The following is a 13,970-nucleotide window of genomic DNA, read 5'->3' as shown; positions in this document are numbered from 1 at the left end:
CACTTGGCCGTGTCTTGGTTGGTATCAAAGGGCCCACGTCCACTATGCACCCAATGCAGCCCCGTTAGAGCAGAGTTTCCATGAGGCCAGAAGTTCAAGTGCAGCCCTGTCTTGAATGTGCTCATCAGGATTGGTCCAGCCGTGAACAATGGTGCTGTGGCACAGGCACTCCATGGGAGAGCACCCGCCCTGCTCTGTGGCCCACTCTACCGGCCGGATGGCCTCGTCCCAGGCTCACCCGCGGTTCCTGTTGTCGCGGGGCCTCCGGGACTCTAGAACGGCCAGGACACTGCGGCAGTAGCGGGATGCACCCCAATGATGGGTGCCATGACTGCCAATGGGAGGATGAGGGGGGAGGGTCAGAATTCGATCCCACTCACCTCGCATTACTCCTGCACCAGATGGAGCGAGACTCTGCAGCCTCAATGCAGGGGTCGCGGGGGTACCAACTCATGGTGGTCGCGGCAAACCTGGCTACGTTGAGCCGCAAACCAGAGCCTGGCTTCAGCTATGCACCAGGCTCCACCTAGGCCAACTTCTTGGGCGAAAATAGGTCAAGGAGAGCGGCTTTGATGGTGCAGCTGCGGGACTCCAGGTCGGCGATCGTTCGCTCCATGCAGTGGTCACATCTTCAGTAGCCCCCAGGGAATCATTGGGCAGGATGTCCGGAAGTTATCAGGGTGATCTGGTGGTGCTTCAATGCTGTGTAGCCATTTTGGTTGGCGGTTTGGCCATGCCCCTTTCAGAAGTTTTACTTGGATGAAGGCTGAACTCGTGCTTTCGATGGTACTGTGTGCAATGCAGAGTGGAACGAAGGAGGAAACACTTCAAGATGTGGTCACATAGGCATAGGTCATGTGGTTGTCTGGCTGCTAAAGTTTGGATTATTTAAAGTCTATGGAGTAGAAAGAGTGGTACTTCTAGATGGAGTATCTTTGCGTATCCCAGGCAAGATACAACTAGGGGGACGGGAGCCTATAATTTATGTGAGAAACCTAGAAGCCAAAAAGAGTTTGCATTCTTCAGAATATCCTTTTTGTGATGGCTTTCACTTGAGGGACAAGTGATGACCCCTGTAGCCTCACAGGGATCTTAATTCATTAGGAATCACTGAAAGAGGAACATGCTCCTGGTGCGAGTAGTTGGATGGTAGTTCTTTCTCCATGAGTTGGGATTTCATCGTCAGATGAGTTGAGCTTCATGTGGTGCCTTAGATTCAGTTAGCTGATGGTTTAGAGGAAATGGTCTAGTCCCGTGCTGTCTACATCGTTTGGGGTTTTCAGTAACAAGATGATCCATGCCTTGTTGGGGTACTTGTAGCAAGTTAAGGTAACAGGAATGATGAGATTTGGTAAGAACTGAGGCAATCATTGAAGAGGAGTGGAGAGATGACGGAGCCTTTAGGTACACCAGAGTTGGGAAGAAAGGGCAAGTTTTGAAATGGAGAGTAAGATGATAATTGATCTGCAGAGAGATGGCCCGTGATGCACTCTGGGATGGTTGCAGGATTATAAGTTCTTTGAGCCTAGTAAAAAGGTGGTGGGCAGTGCAAAGTGGTAGGGATGTCCAGCAGCAATAGAGAAACATATCCGCCTGACCACAGCTTCAATAGTTCCTCCAAAACATGAACATCTCAGGTCTCACATTCTGATGGATCAAATCATTTCTCATAGACCAAACTCTGTTAATCAAAATTTGGTTCCATTAAATTGAAAGCCAAGAAAATCACTCATAATGCCCCAAATGGCTCAATATTATCACCCCTCCATTTTCACAAACGCTTACACCCTAAAGGACATCATAGTCTGAGATTGAGAGATTCTTCCTGTGGCAAATATAATAACTAGTCTTTCCCGTTTTCAGCTTCTATTTATAGTAAATTCTGGTGGGGTTTTTTCAGTGTTTTCAAGTGAATTCAATACCTTAAAAAGCAGTGGTTATCAGTGGTTACACATTTTTACAAATGAAACTTACCGTAGTACACCATACAATACTTCTTTAGTGAGTCTTTGGTCATGCACTCTCGCTCTTTCCTTCCCATGTAAACTTTTATCTGTGAAAAGGCCCTCTCAACATTGAGACAGGCAATGCCAACATAGCCTGTATACAATTTGCAACTCAGGCCACTGACATAGCTATCCATGCCAATACTGGTGCACCTGAAGATTGTGATTCTCTGTGACAGGTTCTGCAACATATGCAAAAACTACAGTTGATGGACAGAATGTAGAACAATGTCATACATTCACCCCAGTACAGAGATCTGGGCCTAAATCCATCGTTTTTTTGCACTCCACACCACCCCAGTTCAGATATGGCCATATGCAAATCAGTCTGACCCTGTGCCCTGGGCCCAGATCTCTGTACTGGGGTGAATGTATGACATTGTTCTGCATTCTGTCCATCAACTGTGGTTTTTGCATTTGTCACCCCAAGTGGGATGGGTATGCTCAGACGTGAGTCCCATGCTCTCCACACCACTGGATTCAAGCAAGCCGGGCTGAAGATGGCTGGAATGCCAGAAACTGGTCCTCGGAAGCTTGTTTTCGGTCCAGGAAAGGCATGGGTTGGCAGTCGGGCTGGACTGTTCCCATGAGGCACAGAGTCAGACTGATTTGCATATGGCCATGTCTGAACTGGGGTGGTGTGGAGTGCAAAAAACAATGGATTTGGGCCCAGATCCCTGTACTGGGGTGAATGTATGACATTGTTCTGCATTCTGTCCATCAACTGTGGTTTTTGCATTTGTCACCCCGAGTGGGATGGGTATGCTCAGACGTGAGTCCCATGCTCTCCACACCACTGGATTCAAGCAAGCCAGGCTGAAGACGGCTGGAATGCCAGAAACCGGTCCTCGAAGCTTGTTTCCGGTCCAGGAAAGGCATGGCTTGGCAGTTCGGGCTGGACTGTTCCCATGAGGCACAGGGACAGACTGATTTGCATATGGCCATGTCTGAACTGGGGTGGTGTGGAGTGCAAACAAACTATGGATTTGGGCCCAGATCTCTGTACTGGGGTGAATGTATGACATGTTCTGCATTCTGTCCATCAACTGTGGTTTTTGCATTTGTCACCCCGAGTGGGATGGGTATGCTCAGACGTGAGTCCCATGCTCTCCAGACCACTGGATTCAAGCAAGCCGGGCTGAAGATGGCTGGAATGCCAGAAACCGGTCCTCGGAAGCTTGTTTGCGGTCCAGGAAAGGCATGGCTTGACAGTTCGGGCTGGACTGTTCGCATGAGGCACAGGGTCTGACTGATTTGCATATGGCCATGTCTGAACTGGGGTGGTGTGGACTACAAAAAAACGATGGATTTGGGCCCAGATCCCTGTACTGGGGTGAATGTATGACATTGTTCTGCATTCTGTCCATCAACTGTGGTTTTTGCATTTGTCATCCCGAGTGGGATGGGTATGCTCAGACGCGAGTCCCATGCTCTCCACACCACTGGATTCAAGCAAGCCGGGCTGAAGATGGCTGGAATGCCAGAAACCGGTCCTCAGAAGCTTGTTTCTGGTCCAGGAAAGGCATGGCTTGGCAGTTCGGGCTGGACTGTTCCCATGAGGCACAGGGTCAGACTGATTTGCATATGGCCATGTCTGAACTCGGGTGGTGTGGAGTGCAAAAAATTATGGATTTGGGCCCAGATCTCTGTACTGGGGTGAATGTATAACATTGTTCTGCATTCTGTCCATCAACTGTTGTTTTTGCAAGGTTCTGCAACATATGCGTTGAACTGGGCGCATGTGCCCTCAGAGTTATTGAATCTGTCAAAAATGAGGTAGCACTTTTGAAACTCCTGAGAAAATTTCCCTTTACTGAAGAGTTTTATAACTTGTGCAGAGTACCACGTTGACTTCAAATGCCATGGTTGGTGAATGGCTATTTCTCATACATTGGAAAATAAAAGTTCCTGAATTGCTCCTCAACATTTCTTTGCTTACCAAGTGGCAAGCACTATAAAATGGAATATGTTGCAGTTCCAAAGTCACTAAAAGTATCGCCCAGCCTACTCTCAAGGAGATCTTTCGCATCTACACCAATTATGCCAAACACTTGGTAGGCAAGGGTGTTTTCAGACTCTAGTTGTTTTATCATGTCTACTACAGCAGTCATGATTTCCTGTAAAAATCTAAGAATGCAGGAGAGTGTACTTTTTTCAAATCACTATCAAGATGTGACCAAAGATGCTCACATAATCACTCAGCAAAAGTTCTGTAAACGGTTGCCACATGGATAATATAGCATTCATGGCCTCTAGGACTGAGAACCACCAGCTGAGTGACACAATTGGGATGACTCTTTCTTTGATGCCACACAAAGCACAACATGTGCGTTATACTTTCCGTGCATAACAAAACAGTGCACCAGAATGGACTAAAAAGTCAATAGTATTCTTCATTAACTCCGAAGATTGTAAAGAAGCTTTCAACATACCAACTAACAAGTGGCAAGGATCTCTTATAGAGAAGCACTTCAGCTCAGATATCGATTTTGAGTGTCAAACCAAACTTTTTCATATACATAGCTAAATCACTGCAAATACAAACAAAATTACTCAAATCTTTGTTAAAATTTGTAACAACTTTTTGCAGCAGCTTTCCAAGTGACACTGCGTTCTATGTTTTCCAAAAGTCTGGTGTCATGTTTTCATCAGTATCCCAGATGCTTTGTGACTGCCCTCTTTCACATATACCTGTCACTATACCTTGCATTGAATGTTTAAAGCCTGGGGTGTTTGGCAATTCACCTACTATCAATACTGATTCACTAGAAAAGGGGGCTGATCTATCAAGGGTTTTTGCCCATTCTCTGTGGGTAAATGTGATGTTACATATTGGGAAAGACTCTTACAAAACCTAAATGTTTCCTATAAGTGAAAGACTCAAACTTTGCAAAAAATCAAATAATATTTTATAAAATGAATAAACAACACCTAAAATATGCTTCTAACCCCTGTATCTTTAGACCAAAGACCACAAAACTGAAAAAAGGAAGAAGAAACAATATTTTAGTGACAGCCCTAAACAACAAAACTCGAGAAAAATAATGTTAGCACAGTCTTTCTTACTGCTACCTTATATAACACAGTTACATTGTATTGGCCCCTTCAGGAAGAAATAGAAATGACTCTTTCACTCTCCTTTTCCTTTCTTTGAATGGCATTTAGTTTGTGGTTGTGCAGGTTTTTTTCCAGTGTTTATATGTTTACACTGGTGAGGGCTATTTCCCTTCCGGTGGGGTTTTATCAGTTATTATAGGTTTAAACCTAAAACTGGACACACTAATCATAACTAACTGAGATGAACTCAATACTGACAGTTCTGCTCTATATTGCTATTACTCCCTGCTTCCAGTGAACAACAAGTCATCTCTAGAGGAATTTACATGACATCAATTTTTAGGTCCATGTAACAATTCTACATCTTTAAGGTGTTTGAACTGGCTTCTGATTATCTGTTTTATGAGTCTGTCTCTTGATCAAACGGTAACATTAATGGCTGCTCCTTCTTGTCCCATGATCTAATTTCTCCGTTCACTCCACATCGAGAGAAGGATGGGTGGTGTGGAATTCAAGTTGGCTTGTGACGGTGCCCCTGCTACAGCGTCATATGGCTCACTGAATGCACATTGCTGCACACTCTTATGGAGTGTTGCATACAGAGCTCTAAGCATGGAATGTGTAGTGGGGGTTCCCGGTTGGTTTCTGGCTGGCTGCAAAAGGGAAAAAATGCAAATTGGTTTGGGAGTTTGAGGTAACACTTTACCTCTGTTGGAACTTTCATAAGTCGTAGGATCTTAAATGGAAGTGGAGTGTCCCCTTTGCATTCTGCAAGAGAGATGGCAAGGAGAAATAAAAAAAAACATACACTAGGCATACATTTTTTAAGGGAACACCAGACATCCTTGCACTTGTTAGCAATCACCAACACTGGAGTGTGGATATTATCATTTCTTGAGATCACTGTTATGCGTAAAACCCAATTGTCTATTAAAGGAGTGATTTGTGACGCCTATGCTTTTAAAATCAGTTTTATGGCCACAATTAAGGTGTGAGTGACCCACCGCAGTTGCCCAACCAACCAAGAGCCTACAAATCAGTTTGACAGCATGGAAGGAGGCAGAAGGTTTGCCAATGCAAACTAAGGACCCAACTATTATTCTGCCAGTTGCCCAATTCCTATGTGATACATTGAAACATACAGTTAGTGTTTCCTGCAGGAACCAATTTACAGATATATGTCCTGAGGGAAGTAATCGTCCAGTGTCAGGGGCTGTTATAGATATAGAGCCTGCAGGAAGTGATGGTGCAGGGTTGTCAGAGATAAGTACTGCATGAAATAATGGTCCTGGGGTGTTTTAGATGATATGCCCTGCTTCACGTGATGGTGCAGGGTCATGGAATGTTACAGAGAAATTTCATGCAGGAAGTGATATCCCAGGGCTATGGGGTGATAAAGGGGTGCGTCTTGCAGGAAGTAATGTCTAGGGTCATCGGATGTTACAGATATACCGAGCCAGGATGTGCCATAGACATTCGTCTTACGAGAAGTGGTGGACCAGGGCTATAGCATGTTGCAGAGATTAGTCCTGCAGGAAGTGACAGAGATATGTCCTGCAGGATGCGGTGGTTTGGTGTCATGGAGAGCTATAAAGATACTTCTTGGAGAAAGGGATGCTCTGTGGTCATGGGCTGCAGAAGGATTGGGACTTTTTGGTGGATGCTGAGAGGCACATGTGGGGAATGTTACCTTGGGAGGACATTGTTTTCTTGCCTATTTGTGTAGAGGAGGGAGTGATATATGAAATCAATGTCATTGCAGATTTTATTTATTGTCTGCGCGTATTTATTAATCTATATTTTAAGTAATACAGGGGTTGCTTCTACCTTTTCTACTATTACTTCTTTGTATGCTGGATTGTCTGTTGTACATGGGATGCTGCTCTCTGAGAGGCGGCACATCCTGTGAGAATATATGATTTCTCCCACTCAGAGTGATCTGTAATTAGCTTCTTTTCGTCGAACAGGGCATCTCCACCAATGCACACTCTCCCAGACATCTTCCCTTTCTCCCACTCCACAATCATATCAGCTCACCATCTACTTAAACATTGTGTAAGGCCGCATACATGATCATTTAGCTATTATACTCAATAAAGATGCATTTTAATTACTCTGCCTGCTTTCGCCTACATTCTCTGGTTCATGTATGTGCCCTTTCAATTGCAATCCTTGTTCAGCTGCAGTGCTTTAAAAGCTTTTAAAGCGCTGCACATCACATGTCCCAGACCCGTGCTCACCGAACCACTTTTCCCATGAGATTGCATGCCCTGCACATGTAATGACATGCAAAACTCTCAAACTTCTCCTGTACAGCTTTGAGAGGGAACCATGTCATCAAGTTCAGCTCATCCGTGTCTCTGCCAATGAAACTTTCAATCTGCATATCCGGTGACGCTGAAGATTGGTTCGATGGATGTGTTATTTAGTGAGCGCCTTCTCGCCTGGAAACAGAAGCTTGGGCTGAGAAGACCCTCAGAACATCTGACCAGCACCTGGTCACCTGCCACTACATCAGATACTCATGAATAGAACATTTTCTTGACTCAAAGAACTGGCCCATGGTAGGAGCTGTTTAACGCTGTCAAAAACATGGGAGCTGTCGGGATTGCAAGCGGCGCAAATACAGTTGCGCGCCACTAACCTGAGGAATCGGGCCAGCAGGAACGATGAGACGAAAGTCCCCTCGACTTGTCTAAACACCACCCCCAGAGGTGACGTGGGAATCACCTTCTGAGGGAGTATTACGAGAAGCCGGGAGGTGAGAAGGGTTTTGGAAGAGCCGGAGGTTTGAATTGGATGTGGCCTTCTGGGTCGGGGTGATCCACAAGACTCGGTTGAGGGACGGACTGCAGCGTGGAGAGACAATGAACAGGTATAAGTATCTTGTCTTTTCGAGGTCACTTCCCTCCCCTGGCCCTAAGTAATAACACTTACCAGAGATACAACTCTCTCGTCTTTGAATGCTAACAAGCAGTTCTTCACTCCGAGATAACCGGATAGGTGAAGAGAAAGTTATCGTCACTATCTCCAAATGGCGTAGTATCCAATGAGGCTCGACGACTCTCAGTAAACAGAAAAGTATTTGTACCTTGTAGACTCTTGTTCTCAATAACTCTTGAGAACAACCATGTCGTTTATAGGTTACAATAACAATGATCTCAAAGAAGAAGAACTCCGTATTACTGAACGTGAGATCTTCTGGGGAACAAATCAGAATGCGTATGACGCAGGAACTCAGAAAGAAAAGAAAATACGGGGGAAGAAGAACGATCCCGTTCTTCTTTCGTAATACTTGCGACTTATCGGAAGTTATCTCCACTCCTCTGACCGCGCAGGCTTTTCTTCGGCGTAGACTTGGAAATACTCTGGCCACGCAGGCTCTTCTTCGGCGTAGACTTGGAAATACTCTGACCGCGCAGGCTCTTCGTCTGCGCTGGGTTTCTTCTCGGTATATCTCCGGCGGGGACAACACCATCCGCCAATACCTAAACCACCATAACAATTGTCAAGCGCCGATCTGTTGCAGAGGAGGAGCTTATATAGGCTCAGCCTTCTTTCTTGCTCTCCATAGCCACTTTGCCTTCTGGGACATGTAGTCCGTTTGGAGAGATCGCGTTACTTTGCCTTTTCTTCCTTTCCTCGCCGTGTTGGCGAGAGCGATCGCGACAGGAGCTTATTATACCCTTTTGCTGTTTCTTCTTTTCCTCCCCCCCTTTCCCCTTTTTCTCTTATTTCAATAAAATCAAACTAAAAGAAAAAAAAAAAAGCATGGGAGCGATGGCCTTAGATGACACAGACACTATTTCAAGCCTTGGTCTCTTTAAAACCAGTGTTTAAACAAATAATCAGGGACCTTTTATCCAGAAACGATAAACTCACACTGGAGCTGTAGCTTTGCATGATATATGTATTAGTACTCCATATATCACCTAGGAGACATCTAACTCTCTCAGCCCCCTTCTGTCATCAAAAGGAAGTTCTTTCCTTAGAACCAAATAGAAATTCTTCTTTAAAGTTTTGTCTTCACTAAAGACAGTTGCTTTCAACTCCCTCTGTCCATCTGACAGGTAAGAGTATATACTTTGCTATTTTGCGAGTTGACCTTTCCTACTTGATATTAAAGGATGTAATGGTCTCTCCCATATGTACACAACTCTGCACCAGCGAGTCGTGGGGCATTGCATCGAGATATCCCAGGCGATCTCATAAATGTGCTTGAAGTGACAGAATAGACATCAGGGAAGAAGACAGACTATACACCAGGGAAGACAACAGACTATACAACAGGGAAGAAGCCAGACTATACACCAGCGAAATAGAAAGACTACACACCATGGAAGAAGACAGACTATACACCTGAGAAATAGAAAGACTACACACCATGGAAGAAGACAGACTATACACCAGAAAAATAGAAAGACTACACACCATAGAAGAAGATAGATTATACACCAGAGAAATAGAAAGACTACACACCAGGGAAGAAGACAGACTATACACTAGCGAAATAGGCAGACTATACACCAGGGTAGTGGGCAGTCTACAGCTGCCCTGCTAGAGCCAACTCTTCTCAGCTCTCTCTCTCACTTCTGATGCACTAACCTCTCAGGTGGATCACAGTGGGTGGATGCTGGCCCGCATATCTCAGCCTGGTGTGGTCTTGCGCTGCTCTTGCACATTAGCACATAGGTCAGCAAGTGCAAAAGCAATGCACTGGGCATGCGGAAAATCTAACATGCCGCATTCATCTAGGAATGGGCAAGTCAAGGTGATGAGTGGGAAGTCAAAGCAGGAGCAAGGATTCAGGCAAAAAGAACCCAGCAGCCTCCTGACACTAGGGGTAATGCTGTGCAACTCTGACGGCTGAACTTATATGTAATCAGTCATGTAACAGGTGCAATGTATTTGCACTAGGTTCAAATCATGTTCTATAAGTGTTTTCAGCCACAGGTTTAGCCTGCCTAAGACACAAATCCAACAGTAAATACAAGCTATGGAAAAGACAATTGGTCTTGCCTTTTGGCTGCGTCAATGCAGACTTCTCGCCCTGTGAAAGAGTGCATATTATTTTTGTAAATTACTACGCTTTAGAAGGTGATTGGTTTATAGTGGGAATTTGTCATCACATTTCAGTGCAAATTGACATGCCGCTACCTGCTCCATTGTGGAGACCTACAAAAGCATTACATATGCTGTTTATGTAATCCAAGGGTAGTCGCAGTGGATAGTGGATGAAATAGCTCCAAGATCCTGATCATGAAGGCATTTCTGGTGAAACTATCAATAGCACATCACAAAACAATTAAAGGACACATCAGTATGCAACCTGTTCTCAAGCCATGGTCCTGGAGTTCCACTTCTCAACCTTAGTCCTCAAATTTAATCTTGCAAAATTCTGAGTGACACAGCCTGTTCTGATAGTGATTGGACAAAAACCCTTTGCAGTACCTCATTTGGAGAAAAAAACACTAGGTGCAGGGGCCCAAAGTTTTTCTCAGTAGCCTAATACCCAGACATCCAAATGCTTGGGTTGCCAAATCCCAAAGCTGCTAGTCTTGATTCCACCTAATGCCTCTTTCTTCCACTGCCCTTCACTTCCTGCCTTGTTATCTCAGTCTTGTAGGCTTTTCTTCAGCCTTCTTTTCCGGTTTGGCACTGTTTTCCTATACTGCAATTCCCCCTTCTTTTCTCTATTCTGTCTATCTCTCTCTTGCTCAGACAGAACAAGCTGTCTGGTTGCAAAAGATCTTTTGTCAGATGCTATAATTTTACAGCGGCTTCAAGCCCGCCCACTGCCTACCAATTATTGACTTTATTGTCAGTCTCCTTTACTTGCTTCTTTATAAGATTGCTTGCCTTGTCCCTCTTGTGTATATGCCTCATTTGGAGTAGAGTTTCCTTTTAGGGAACTACTTTTTTCTTTTTGCTGAAGTACTCCTCAAGAGTGCGTGTGTTTTCCAGCTATCTCTCTTGTGTGCTTCACCTCCTAGTCCATGTTTCTCTTTGTTTTCTGTCTGCTGCCCTCCACAATGCTTCTCTCTCTCCTCTGTGTTGTTCTCTCCCGTCCATGTGCCTTTCTTGCTCAGGGCTGTTCTCTCTCATCTTTGTGCTTTCTCTCATCTGGCCCGCACTCTGTGTTTCTCTATCTTACCTATGTGCCTATGTGGTGTTCTTTCCCTCTTGCGCTTCCACCACAGCTCTCTTTATGCCACGCTTCCCTTTCTTCCCACCCCCCTCTCCTCTGTTACCCTCCATCCCAACATCCACAGTCTTATTTTAGTAATTAGATATCAAGACTATAAAAAAAATCCTTTTTTTTGCATCCTGTGATGTCTGCTATCTTCAATTGGTAAGTAAAAAATTAAAGCACACGACAAATGTGTCATTCCACTGGTGAACATGCATTCTGACACTGGCAAGAATCAGCGTAATGATGCAACAACCGTCATTTTGTTTTATATTGTCGATACTTCGCAGTGCAAAGCCAATAGGCCCCAATGGAGTGACATAGTGGCTTTTCCAATGCTTGTTTTTCATGGAGGCTGTGATGGGTTTGAAGACACAAGGACAGTCTGCGCAGAGGATGCTATGTGCTCAAAAATGCGAGAAGAGGAAAGAGGACATAGCAACAGAAGACTAAAACCCTGCAAAAATGAGATAATATGTAATTTCAGGTAAAATAAAAAAATGGAACATCGGACAAGGAAAAAGATGTAGGAGTGGAAACATGGTCATGGCCACCTGGAAGCAGCAACATTAAGGTATATGGGTGGTAGCTGGGGGTGTATCATTTTCGATGTGTAATTGTTCTTGACTTATTGTATGTGCTAATGTGTAAACAATATACTGTGGCTGAAAGATCCAACAAAATTTAAGAAAAATGAGGTAAAGGTTGAAGTAAGTTGAATTTATTAAGCAGTAAGAAAATCCCATCCATCAGGACAGAGTAGTCAGGTGCAACTGACTTCTCATCATTCCTAGAATTCTATCACCAAGGTGAAGCTCCATGGAGCTGATTTAAAGAACACAATAACGGGGCGTGGCTTCGGCGCCAGACAGGATGGCTGCCTAGTGCGGGACCTCTCCGATGCCGGGACGAACTTTCTTCCATTTGGATGTTCATTTTACTCCTTCGTCGATGAAGGACGACGAAATGCGCAACCGGAGTCTCTGCTGCTCATTTTGAGACCTTTTTCATACACCGATGAGCCTGCTTCGCAATTATATTTGCGCGACCAATTTTTCCTCAGAAACGGAGAAACGGAGCTCCGCCATTTTACGCGCTCTTCCTGACCGCGCTGCCTATTGAAGTGTCGATGTCTGGGACTCCTCACAAGGCTGGTGCGCCTCTCTATCCTGAGTGTTGGCATTCTTTTTGAGGCTTTTCAGGGTTCTTTCAGCAATTTGCCTCTACTTATGGGAATTTTTACCAGCAACTTCAGATGCTGCAGAATAACGTCTCCTGTCATGGTCCTTGCATGAATGCTTGTGGTCTCTTATGTCAACGGGGGATTATTCTCATTTACCCTCTGGCTACATATCATGCTGTATCACTAGCGCAATGTCAGGGTCACACAATATTTCTTCCTCTTGAGCGAGCCAATGCCATTTTGCGCCCCACCTCTACATAGCTTCCTGTGACCTCTTTATGCTGCCTCTACTTGATTCTACATGCTGGTGAGCCCTCTCGGCCTATGTATTTCTCCTTCTGTGCCACGCTACCAGCAAAATACCACTTTCTACTGGATTGATCTGTGTTTCCCCCGGAATCCAGTATATAGTTTCTTTGTAGTTCTTTTCACTACAGCAAATGACTTTCTCTACCTTTCAGACCTGTTTTTTGAACTATCCTGCTTGCTGCCTTGTCTATCTCAACTGATGATGTGGATGATCAAGCTCTTTTGCTGTTATTTATTACGCCATTTGACTCTTTGACCTCTTGAAGCCATTCCTTACTCCTCACACTTGGAATTTTCTCAAGAATACGACGCTTCCTGAGTTCCTTTGTTGGTTCTCTACCTTACCGGTGATTTCAGTGCTGCACTCTCCTCAGGTAAACGCATTTTATTGCTCACCTCACACAGCTTTCAGGAACTTCTCTCCATCGTGTTCATATGGTCAGACTCCGTAAGCCAAAGTTTATCTTTGTACCTTCCAAATCTCCTTTACCGTCATCTTCAGACCCACTGTGTGTTCCAGTCTCAACACCAAAAATGGCTGGTTCAACGCCCCATCGATCTTCAGTCACACAGTTTGTCTCCAATAAATCCTCACCTCCTGCATCCTCTTCCAAACGCCTCAAGCAAGACTCTCCTCTCCTGGACAAACCTTCATCATCCTCTTCCACAGACTAAACTCTGTTGCGTTGCGCCCATTTATCAAAGAGACAAGTAAGGACATGCAACTTTTGAAGGAGAAATGGTCAGTCATGGATGCCCGAATTACCTTAGTTGAACAACAAACTCCTGAGATCCAGTCTAATTCGCAACATATCTCTTCCTTAGAGAAAACCGTTCTCTCTCTCCAGCAGCACACGGAGGATTTGGAAAATCGAAATAGGAGGAACAACCTTCGTATTTATGGCTTACCGGAATCTTTGGAGGGAGATGACCCGGTGACTTTTTTTTACATCCTTCCTCCCTAAGCTTTTAGACATGTTACCGTCTACTGCCCTCAGTATTCAAAGAGCCCATAGACTTGGCCCTTGTTCAACGACATCTACAAAACCCAGTGGAGTTATTATTCTTTTCCTGAAATTCACAGATTTGCTTGCTGCCCTCTAAGCTGCCAGAGCCAAACGTCAAGTCTCCTGGTTGGGTCAGCGTGTCTTCCTGGCTCAAGATGTTTCCAATGCCACCGCAGCACGATGGAAGGAATTTCTCTCTCTTCGTCCATCTTTGCGCT

Source organism: Lissotriton vulgaris, chromosome 5 (assembly GCF_964263255.1).
Source record: "Lissotriton vulgaris chromosome 5, aLisVul1.2, whole genome shotgun sequence".
NCBI classification, from domain to species: domain Eukaryota; kingdom Metazoa; phylum Chordata; class Amphibia; order Caudata; family Salamandridae; genus Lissotriton; species Lissotriton vulgaris.
This window is presented reverse-complemented; position numbering follows the sequence as displayed.